A 12,100-nucleotide genomic window follows, 5' to 3' on the forward strand; every position below is an offset into this window, starting at 1 on the left:
TAATAAAAATAAATATATTTAAAAGGAAATAGAGGCAAAGAGAGTCTCTTCAAGAAAATTAGAGATACAAAGGGAACATTTCATGCAAAGATGAGCACAATAAAGAGACTAGAGATCTCAGAAGATCTAGTTTCTTGGATCAGAGATCTCTTCAAGAAAATTAGAGATATAAATAAAGTGCTGCAGTCCATGGGGTTGCAAAGAGTCAGACACGTCTGAGCAACTAAACTGAACTGAACTGAGAGGTAAAGAAGATGAAGTGTTGGTAATAAGGGAATGGAAGTCAAGCCTCAACATGGTTTTCCCTGGCGGATGATGGGATATGTTGGGATGTGTAAGAGGGTCTGCAGTCCAGTCTGGTCCCTACTGTGGAGGAGCAGGAGGAGGAATGGCAGAACTGAATAAGGCAGAATTCACTTGCCTGACTGCAGAAACATATGGCTTTTCACTTTCATGCATTGGAGAAGGAAATGTCAACCCACTTCAGTGTTCTTGCCTGGAGAATCCCAGGGACAGGGGAGCCTGGTGGGCTGCCGTTTATGGGGTCACACAGAGTCGGACACTACTGAAGCGACTTAGCAGCAGCAGCAGCAGCAAGGGCCCAAGCACAACATCATCACGGGAGAAGAGAGCCAGGGAATAAGGAGTAGACCAAAAGAGAGTTAAGTCTGTGTGTAAAAGAGGAAAGACACAGGGACAGCACCCAGGGGTTAATATTCTCATTATATCCCTGGAAGCAGGATTGTAGATTTAGCAAATAAAAATATAGACCCCCAATTAAATCTGACTTTTAGATAAACAACAATTTTTAGAATAAGTGTATCCCAAATGGGAAGGGCTTCCAGGTGGCTCAGTAGTAAACAATCTGCCTGCAATGCAGGAGACATGGGTTCAATCCCTGGTTTGGGAAGATCCCCTGGAGAAAGGAATGGCAACCCACTCCAGTATTCTTACCTGGAGAATCCCATGGACAGAGAAGCCTGGTGGGCTACAGTTCATAGGGTTGCAGAGTTGGACATGACTTAGCGACTAAAACAACAATCCCAAATGGAACACACATATTTTTAAAAAGTTGCTATTTATGTGAAAATCTAATTTAAGTGAGCAACCTTATCCAGACCTTAAGCTCTGGAGTCAGATAGACAAAACTGGACAAGTCACTCAATTGTGTGTGTGTTTACCTCAGTTTCCTAAACTGTAAAAGGGGAATAATAATAGTGCCTATTGCCCAGGCCTATTGTGAGGATTAAATGAGATAATTCATGTAAAGCCTTTAGAATAATGCCTACCATATGGCTCACAGAATGTTAGTCTATCTGGAAGCACAACAACTGGATCAGAAAGGTAGCAGTAAACCACTCACTCTGCTGTTACCTTTATGCAAATAAAGGTGTGTAACAAACTCCTCCCCTGGCTGCTGATACACCAACTTCTGCGACATCTCACACCTTCTAAGGCAAGCACATATCTCCAGAAGTTACAGGTGCTTAAGACAACCTTGTTTCTGTTCATAGCACCATCCTTCTCCCAGCACAAAACCTAGCAGTCATCTCTACCACTCCCTCTCCCGATCCCACCCTTGACATCTTTGGTTAACTATTTGCAAGTTGCATGTTAATTTCTTCTCAATACCTTAAGACTATGAAATTCTGACTTGGCATTATAACCACACTCTTCTTGCTATATATGCACATTATTCATCTGATCAACATTCCTTTCAGAAACAGGAAGTATTTTTATTGATTTTGCTGTAAATCCCATAGTCGGTGCTTCCTTCATATAAGAAAACAATGTGAAACTTGGCTGTCCAGAAGGTCACAGATTTTGGAGCTAAGCCAAAGGCCTGAGTTTTATTTGGTTGTTCTTCTTTAAGAAGAATCAATATTTATAAAAGAGACTTAAAAATTCTTCCACACTTTTAACCACATCACACATGTTTCTGTGTAGTCTGAATCAAACTTCTTTTGCAACTACACCTCATGCCAACATAGAATATCCAACAGTTCATAGACATACTCTTCACTTTCTACCTCCATGCTTCTTTGATTTTTGTTACATTTCCAGATTCATATTTTTTGAGTGCTGTGTCAGATGATGAAACAAACCTTGTACCATCTTATCTCCACTGTACCCCCTCCCCGCCCCTCTGCCAGCCCCCGCCTTGGCCACAACATGCAGCTAGCAGGATCTTAGCTTCCCGAGTCCTAAACACTGGACTGCCGGGAATTCCCTGTACCATTTCATCTAATCCTCATAACAAATGCGTCAAGTGATTGGTACCATCACCCCCATTTAACATATGAGGAAATTGAGGCTTTGAGACATTTAGTGACTTGCCCTAGGACATGGGCTAGTGAGTGGCAGAGCTTGTACTGGAATTCAAATCTTCAGGCTCAGAGCCTCACGTTTCTTCCCACTACACCACACAACTTCCCTTGGATACAAAGTGGCTTTGACTGCACCCCGGTCCAAGTTTTCACCTATGTAAATGTCTTTTTTTTTTTTTTTTGTCTGTTTCAAATATAATGTCCTCCATAAAGTTCTTGATCACTCATTCCAAAACTGAGCTCTCCTTACTCAGATTTCTTTAGCATGTTCTCTATTCAGTCATTCAAGAAACAACTGAGTACCTACTGTGTGCTAGCTTCTATGGTAGGTGCTGCAGAAATAGCAGTGAATGACACAGGAAGGACATTGATTCCATGGATTGTGTATCTTTGCAGTACATACACGTGTGCTCAGTCGTGTCTGACTCTGCGACCCCATGGACTGCAGCCCGCCAGGTTCCTCTGTCCATGGAATTCTCCAGGCAAGAAATACTGGAGTGGGTTGCCATTTCCCCCTCCAGAGGATCTTCCCAACCCAGGGATCCAACCAGCATCTCTTGTGTCTCCTGCATCAGCAGGCAGATTCTTTACCACTTGTGCCACATGGGAAGAGTATGTTTGCAGTATGTATCATAAAATCAGAATGATAGTTTTGCATTTCATGTTATCAAAAGCCCTTACTTTACAGATGAGTAAACACACACATGAAGTTAAGTGTCATGCCTTCACAAGCCTCCATCCACACTGCTCATCAGTTCTATCTGTGCCCATGGCATCTTTGCCCTCACAGGCTCTCAGCAACTTAAGGGCAGAAACTGCCTTAGTCATCTCTGTTCATCCTTCAGCATGAACACAGGCGGTCCAAAAAAGGGACATGGCAAACAAGAAAGATCTATTACAGATGAAAGAACTAGATCTTTAACATATATAAAGCATGTCACCATTCAAAGTATTCTCCCACACCATTCATTCCTTAGCAAAGGAGCTTTCATAAATTATGGATGGACACTGCAGAGCCAAGCTTGTGGGGAAGATCACATATTTTAAAAACAGAAAATGCTGTTTTCTATAATAACCTGCAATATTTCATTGTTATCCCCTCTTAATTCAATCCCCAGAATTGTGAATAGCATATTAATACCTAACTTATCTCAAGGCTACCTACCTATCAACTTCAACCCTGAAGAAGGCACTTAAAATTTAAAAGAATGCAGAAAATTCCTCTGAGCAGCTAAAATCTATCTTACAAAGTACGGGCACTGAAGAAATACACTGCACTGGTTCTTTGGTTTGTTCATTCCACAGTGCCTGAGGGCTCATGCTTTCTGTGTGCAAGTTACTCACTCTGGGGCTCTTAACTCTTTCTTGGTTTGGGCACATTTCTAACAGGTGTCAAATTTTCATGTTTCATAGCCACTGAAATGCAGGAAACAGAAGGTGGGAAAGGTTGGCCAGAAGGAGGCTATTCTCCCCCATTCTCAGAGTTCATTGGAATGCCAACAGCCACAGGTGTACCTCATAAATGCCCAAGAAAGATGACAATGCAGAATCAGTCTATGGATTACGGTTCTTCATTATATTTGTGACATGTGTAGCATAAAAATACACTGCGCAGAACAAGGGTTCCTTCTTAGCTGCAAAGGATCAGACTATGGCTGCTGGAAGAGATATTCATTTATGTTTCTGTATTTAAAAGGCAGAATTACCTTTGTGGGAGGGAAGGCACTGTGTTACAGTGAGACTGAAATTCCCTCCCCTTAAATTTTTCAGCTGCTGAACAGACTATACCTGGATTATCTTTCACCAGCAGGGGGAGGTTAATACAAGGAAGTGCTAAAAATGTCCAAGTCCTCACCCGAGGGGCTGAGCCATTTTGCAGTGTGACTGATTGACTCCTGTAAGCAGCACGGTCTAATTTAGAAAGGTCAGGAAATTGTGTTCAACATTTACTAAGGCAACAAACTTAGGAAAAATGAAAGTGGCAAAAAGGAAACACTCTCAGCAGGACTGTCCCTTACACAATGACTTCAAGAAGAGCTGAGGGGGAGACTTCACAACGTCTGCACCACTGCCAAGAAATCGTTTTTGCCCTGAACTCACACTTGGCGTATGTTTTTACAGTGAGAAGACATCTACACATCAACTCCAGAGACAGCTGAGTGCTTTCTCTACGTTGCAATGAAACCGATGATGCAGAGGCATTCGCTGTTGTTTTTCTGCGGAAATCACCATGGGTAACTCCAACTCCTTGGCAGGACCAAGGAGCTGGGCAGAGGGCAGCCAGCTCCCCTCTGCAGCTGCCATTGGGCTGCAGCAAAGATGGGCTTGGGGGTCTGGGAAGGAGCATAGCACTGGAGATTCTCCAGGGAGGCTGAATAACAAACTGTGAAGTTACCTTCACCTTAGCACAAAACTAAAGAACCACCACAACCACAGGGAGAAAGGTCAGTCATTGAAAAATGCACATACTGCCAAATTGTTTGCACTTCCTGAGAGACAAAGGGTAGCAAATCTGGCGGAAGTCCAGGCTCTAACATGAACCTGCTGTGTGAACAAGTCACAGCCCCTCTCGTGGCTTCAGTTCCTCTGTCTGCAAAATGAGGAAGTGGTATGGACTACAGAGTCTCTAAAACCATCTCAGTCCTAACAGCCTGGGCTCTAGGATTCAATTGCCATTGAAACTATGTGAGTGGGATTATCTTCCGAAGCTAAGGTTGTCCCACTTCTTTGTTTATTCATCATAAGAAAGATGGGCCAATTATCATAAATGATCAGCCCTCCCTCATGAACTGTGCTCGTATTTGGGCAACATTTAACTAGATAAATAACAGGAACCTGCACTGGCTGGCTGCAGAACGCCTCTCTGGGAAAAAAGCTGTTTTGATTTAGGACAAAGACTATGTTTGGTTATGAAAATGAGCTCCCAGGGCAGAGTCTGTATGGGTTGAACTGAGACTGGTCTAACAGCTAATCTGCTCTCTATAAGAAAAGGGAAGAAATGCAAGTGGCCAGAAAGAAAGGAGCTGAAGAGGGAAAGAAAAGAGGTAGAAGGCAGGAGGCAGGGGCCATGCAGCACAATGGAAGGCTGAATCACACATATAATGGGAGTCTCAAGAACAGCTCCCAGAAGCTGGGCTTGCAGATCAAATTTAACTGGATACCTTGCATTTTAATTTCAGGTGAACACGGAATAATTTTTAGTATAAGTATATCCAAAATATTGCTTGGGACATACTTATAGTAAAAAAAAATACATTGTTTATCTGAAATTCAAATTTAACCTGTAGCCTGTATTTTTTTATTGGCTACATCTGGCAACCCTACCAGGGACAGAAATGACAAATACTCTAGGAATTTCAATCTGAGGTTGTTTAGCTGTACTAGAGGGTAATCCCCCTCAGAGATGCCACCTAATCCATACCACAGGTTTGGGTTAGTTATAATAGAAAAAACTAACCCTTCCTCCCAGGACCTAGCTAGGGCACAAGGCTTGGTGAGTGGCTCATGGGCTGAATTTCAGCCTGCATTCCCCTCAATCCTGCCCTTTCCCTGTCTTCAAATCTTTAGCAAAGTCTGCTGCACACAGCCCTAAGTCAAAGGTAGGGAGGCACTGAAGCCCTCTGCAATACCGCCCCCCCACCCTGCCCCCTGCCCAGTCCAGGATCTGCAAGGAGAAATGCAGGGAAAAAATCTGTCAGGCTTATTTCAAGAGATAAGACACACAGCAAAGATCAAGGATTCAATAGTGGCCCCAGAGAAGAGGATTCAGAAATTCTGGAGGGATTCTAGGCTGCCCACTTTGCATTGGGTGGGATTAGAGTTGATTATAAAGGACAGGGTATAACCTAAAGATGGGAGAATTTGGGCATATCAATGTGGTTACATAGGAAGAGGAATCCTGACTCAAGACTTTGAGATTGAGGTTAGCTGTTACCTGCTCTGCAAAGCTTTTCCTGATGGCTCCAGGCCCGGGATTCATTCCTTCTTTGTGCTCCCCTGTTCCTGCAACCTCCCTCTGTTAAACCACCGGGAAAGAAACAGTCAGAATCCAAAGAGAAAGAGAGAGAGTGTGTATGTGTGTCCCCCTAACTAGATCAGGAGTCTGAAGAAATGATTTTTTGGCAGAAGAATTATCTAGAACTGGTTATTTTTAAGTAAAAGCTCTGAAAACCTAGAAGTTACCTTCTTGTAAGAGACATTTACAAGGGAAATCCCCATTTGTAAGTGTGTCTCCCTCTTCAACCAGGAAGACAAGGAAGACTCTCTCTAGACAACTTTATCAATAGAGAAGGCAGACACTTCAATCTGCCCAACCTTACCCTCCTTTACAGGCTTCCCTGATAGCTCAGTTGGTAAAGAATCTGCCTGCAATGCAGGAGACCCCGGTTCAATTCCTGGATACTGAAGATCCCCTGGAGAAGGGATAGGCTACCCACTCCAGTATTCTTGGGCTTCCCTTGTGGCTCAGCTGGTAAAGAATCTGCCTGCAATGCGGGAGACCTGGGTTCGATCCCTGGATTGGGAAGATCCCCTGGAGAAGGGAAAGGCTACCTACACCAGTATTCTGGCCTGGAGAATTCCATGAACTGTATAGTCCATGCGGTTGCGAAGAGTCAGACACGACTGAGCAACTTTCACTCACTCACTCACTCACTCACCCTCCCTTACAGGGCTTTTCCCAGTCACTTCCCTCAACTGACTCCAATCACCTGCTGTCTTTAGCTGGAGATGGTAGATGATATTTAAGGTGGTGACTTGGGCCTTTGGAGGAGTTACTCAGTTTTCCTGGGTCTCTCCTATGTATATCAAAGGCATACATGTCATTAAATTTGCTTTCTCCTATTACTTGGTGTTTTTATCACTTCAGGGCGGGGGGGAGGGTGGGTGGGCACTCAGCCAAGGGGTATTTTTACCTGCTTACAAGTTCTTTGAAAGCAAAGACTGATTTATTAACTTATTAATTTTAAAGCCACAGTAACTGGCACGTATTAGCCACTGGATACATTTATGGGAAAGAGAAAAGATGCTCTGAGTTTGAAATGAGGGCTGTAGGGCAGTATAAAAATGTCTTTGTGTATATAAGGGATTATTCTCCATGTCCATAGAGAGCACAACAAGAGAAGAGGCATCTGAAAAGCAAGGTGAGGGAAGTAAGCTAGCCAAAAGCAAGAATGGAAGTCACCAAGTAATCAGTCTCTGATGTGGGCTTCCAAAAATAGAAATAATTTTTATTTACTTTAGCTAGTTTAGCATGGTCCTATCTCTCAAGGTCCCTTGCAGATGGAGATTCTGCTTTTCATGACTTTGAATTCTAAGTACAGGAGAAGCCATAGCATGACCATTTCCCTAGCTAGTAGGGGAACACACTATTCACATTGTAATGCTTTGCTGATGGCCATTCCCATTTTCTGGGAACCTGCACAAGAAAATGCAGCCCCCAAAGCCCCAAACTGCCCATTCATAGGAGACTCTTAAGTATATGCTTTGAGTCGACGCTCAACTTTACCTTTAAGATGGGAGAGACGCAATTGACTCTTGAATGCCCTGCTAATTCAGTCCTGTTGACTAATCGTCTTGGGTTAATTTTGGAAATGCTGGAACTGTCTGAACTCTCATATGAAAGAATTGTAAATAGAAATCTGGAGAGGAGAAAGGAAGGACAGGTCAAGTCTCAGAATAATATTGGTAATAGCGATGATGAGAATTTCCCTGCCCTACAAAATCACACAGAGGTGTCATTCTCTGTCTTTAGGGCATTGTTTGACTCTAAGGAAGAAACACATTCCTTTTTCCAAGGTGAGGTCCACCCTAATTGGCACTTCTGTGCCCATCCCCCTTCTAGGACTTTACCCTGTTGATTCTTGTTTTTTCTCACCCTCCTCCTTTCCCCTTTACAATTCCCTTCCTCTGGCACCCTTCTCTTGCCCTACACACATAATCAGTTCTCTCCCAAGTGGAAAACACTTCTCCACTTCCCTGCTCCTTTCCAAGCCAACATGACTTGTCTTCACCCAGTTCTCCTCTCCTCCGAGATACCTAACAGTCCATACTGCCCACTCCTTATGGTTAGGAAAGCTCGTGTGACTTGTTCTGGCCAATGAATTGTGAAAGGAGGTAACACATCACTTGCTTAGAAGAGCAAACGTATCAATAAAATGTCCATGCACTTTTTCCTTGAAGGAGCAGCTAACCTCATGTTCTAGAAGGTATAGCAGCAAGATGATTAAAGCCTTTGTCAGCATGACTTAAACAGAGACCTCTCCCCTAGCTTATGATGATCAGACAGTAGGAGTAAGAAATCAGCATTCCTCACTGACAGAGAGTTAAAAACACTGAGGTTTGGGGCTGTTAGTTCAATCTTTTCTAATCAATTCTGATCAACAGTCTTTTTTTCTCTCTCACTTCTACTTTACTACCAGTTCCCTTCAATAAAAGTTGAGCATGTGGTTCTGAAATCTACCTGTGTATGAGAAACATGCAGAGAGCTTTTAAGAAAGCAGAGTTCTAAACCTACCCCACACCCGAGGAGTCTGAATACAATTTGGGGGTTGAGGCTTAGAAATCCAGTTTTTTATTGTCTCCCCAGCCAACTCTGAGGCAGCCAACCTGTCCCACTCCTCAGACACATCTGAGTACCACAGTCTCCACTCCTCCCTCCCGTTTACACATCACCTGCCTTCTTCATCCCCCGCCCCGTACCACAGACCAGGTCAGACCTCCATGACCTCCTCATGACAAAACCACTGTCTCTGTCCTATTCATGTTCCTTGTAACATCTGGCACTGTTATCTGCCACTCCCTTTATTGAAATTCTTGCCTCCCAAAGTTTCCGTGACATGACATTACTGTTGCTCTCCTTCTAGCTCTACAATAACCAATATATTTTTGGGTCTTCTGATTTCCTGTTTTCTTTCATTCTGGATAGATGTGATCTTATGCTTTGAACTTGAGTCCTCTGCTCTTTTTCTCCCTTACATATGTTCACCCTCTGTTAGTGTGCCGGAGCCATCATAACAAATCCCCATGAACAAGATGGCTGACAGGACAGAAATCTGCCTAACGGTTCTGGAGGCTAGAAGTCTGAGGTCTATGTGTTGGCAGAGTTGGTTTTTTCTGAGGCTATGTGGGAAGGATTTGTTTCAGGCCTCTTTCCTTAGCTTGTAAACAGCAATCTTTTCCTTATATCTCTTTATACTGAAGGAGAAGAAAACATGTTCCTCTACCCTTCTGGGTTCTTTGGTTGGTTTAATAATTAAACTAGCATAAGATAGATTAACCATACAAAAACAAATTTCATGACTCATGTACGGGAGCCCCCAAAACATGATACCTAAGGGCAAGTTGGGCAGTTGAGGCTTATATGCCATCCCGAGCTAAGAGATGGGATGGGGGTCTGGTGTTTCAGAAAGGAGGAGGGTAATTCACTGGACAATAAGAACAGATGCTTGAAAACAGAAACAGACCCACAGACACAGAAAACAAGCTATGGTGATCAAAGAGGAAAGGCATGGGGGAGGGATAAATTAGGAGGTTGGGATTAACATGTACACACTAAAATAACCAACAAGGACATGCTGTATAGCACAGAGAACTATACTCAATATTTTGTAATAACAGAAGGGAAAAGAATCTGAAAAAGAATACACACACACACACACACACACACACACACATATATGCATAACTGAATCACTGTGTAGTTCAGCGGAGGTAAAAAGCTCCTCCTGAAACTTTGGGAGCCCGATTGTCTTCAGGCTCCAAATAATCCACATGCCAAAGTGGTACATTTTGGGGAGACATGTTCTGAATCCCTTTGATATCATCTTCCTTCCATGTGAAGGGGAGCAAGAAGATATGTCACCCTAAAATATGCCTCTTTGACATGACGATTATCTTGAACTGGTTATTTTTAAGAAATAACAGATACAGGAGAAGTTCTGAAAGTCAACTAGAAGTTACCCTTTTGTAAGAGAGATTTACAAAAAGGGAAATAAGGGAAACCTCCATTTATAAGTGTGTCTCCCCCTGTACACCAAGAAGAGAATGTCCGCATTTCCAGAAAAATCTATGGAGAAGGCATGGACTTAAAGCTGCATGATAACTGTATCTTTGTTCACTGTGCTCTTCCTGGTCATCTCTCATAACTGATTCCCCTGCCCCTAACATTTTCTTCTCTCTTTACCTGGAGATGGTATTTAATGTGATGGCTTGGGCCATCTGGGAGAACTGCTTTGTTTTCCTGGGTATCTCTCGTTCGTACAGGAGGTATACATGTTATTAAACTTGTTTGCTTTTCTCCTGTTGCACAGGGTCTTAGCCAAGAACCTAAAAAGATAAAGGGAAAATTATTTTTCCTTTCCTATGTATGCATGTCTGTATCTGTCCAAATTTCCCCTTTTTATAAGGACACCAGTCATATTGGTTTAGGACCCACCCTCTTTACCTTATTTTAGCTTGATTACCTCTATAAAGACCCTATCTCCAAATAAGGGCACATATTCCAAGGTACCGGAAGCTAGGACTTCAACACATGAATTTGGGGAGACAGTTCAACCCAAAACATCCCTTCACTGATTTCATCTACCAGTGGTTTGAATGATCACTTTGGTCATTGTTATCCATCAGATTTAGCCTTGACCTCTCTCCTCATCACTAGCTCATTAATTAAAAAAAAAAAAAAACCGTATTGTGAACCTATAACTTCTCATTGAACAAAGGACACTGAACAAAGTCCTTCTCCATACAGAGCTAACGGAAACTCATTACACACATAGCTGTAAGGGAAGGTGGTGTACAGGTAGGGAGCACACAGGAAACCTATGGCAGGGGGGTCTGCGCTAGTCTCATTTCACATTTCCAATAGTATTTGGGGTACCTTTATTCAGATGTTCAACTAGCACAAAGCCAGTATGTTCAAAACCAAATGTCCACTTTCAAATCAATGACCCCAGCTGCTTTCTCAATTTCTATGAGTGATCCTATTCATTTACTCCCCTGGGTTTGAAAGCTTGCTGTCAACTTTGTTTCCTCTCTACCTTATTCCCAACAGTCCCTCAGTCACCAAGTCAGAGCCAATTCACCTCTCCAATGTCCATCAGTCCTATCTCTATTCTTGTCCCAGTGCCACCAGAGTTAAGTCAGACACACATCATCTCTACCTAGACCACTGCATTAGTCCAAGTGCCTTCCACACATCTACACAGTACTATCCAACTAGCGTTCTAAGTAATACCTGCTGGTGGCTGGCACTGGAGTCTACCCTAACATATCTTTCCTGCCTCATTTCCTGTCCCCACCCCACTTTACCTGGCATTGTACTTGGAACATGACCTGTGTTTTCCCATCTCTCTCTGTGCCTTTATCATCTAAGATAAGACACTCTATAGTTAGGGAGAACATGGAATTTGATACCCATCTCTATACCATCCTTACATTAATGAGAATGTCTTACATGCAATAAATTCAGTAAATATTTGTTGACTTGTAGTGTGTAGCGTTCTGTGTTTCACAAAGGATATTGTATCATTAATCCTCAAATTAACCTTTCAACATGGTACTGTCTTCAGCAGGGGTATACTAATCCCATTCCCGCCCCAAATCTGCCATTCTTCATGGTTGTCAGCCCTGGGCTAATCTGACTGGGCCAGGAAATGGGGAAAACAGCCATTATAGAGCTTCGAGAGCCTACTCCTTGTCCCACAAAGCATGCAGGGACATGCAAAGGAAGGCTGTGTTCATGAAATTACTTTAGACACAAGTTTCGACCCCTGCCA

This window comes from Cervus elaphus, chromosome X, assembly GCF_910594005.1.
Source record: "Cervus elaphus chromosome X, mCerEla1.1, whole genome shotgun sequence".
Classification (NCBI taxonomy): domain Eukaryota; kingdom Metazoa; phylum Chordata; class Mammalia; order Artiodactyla; family Cervidae; genus Cervus; species Cervus elaphus.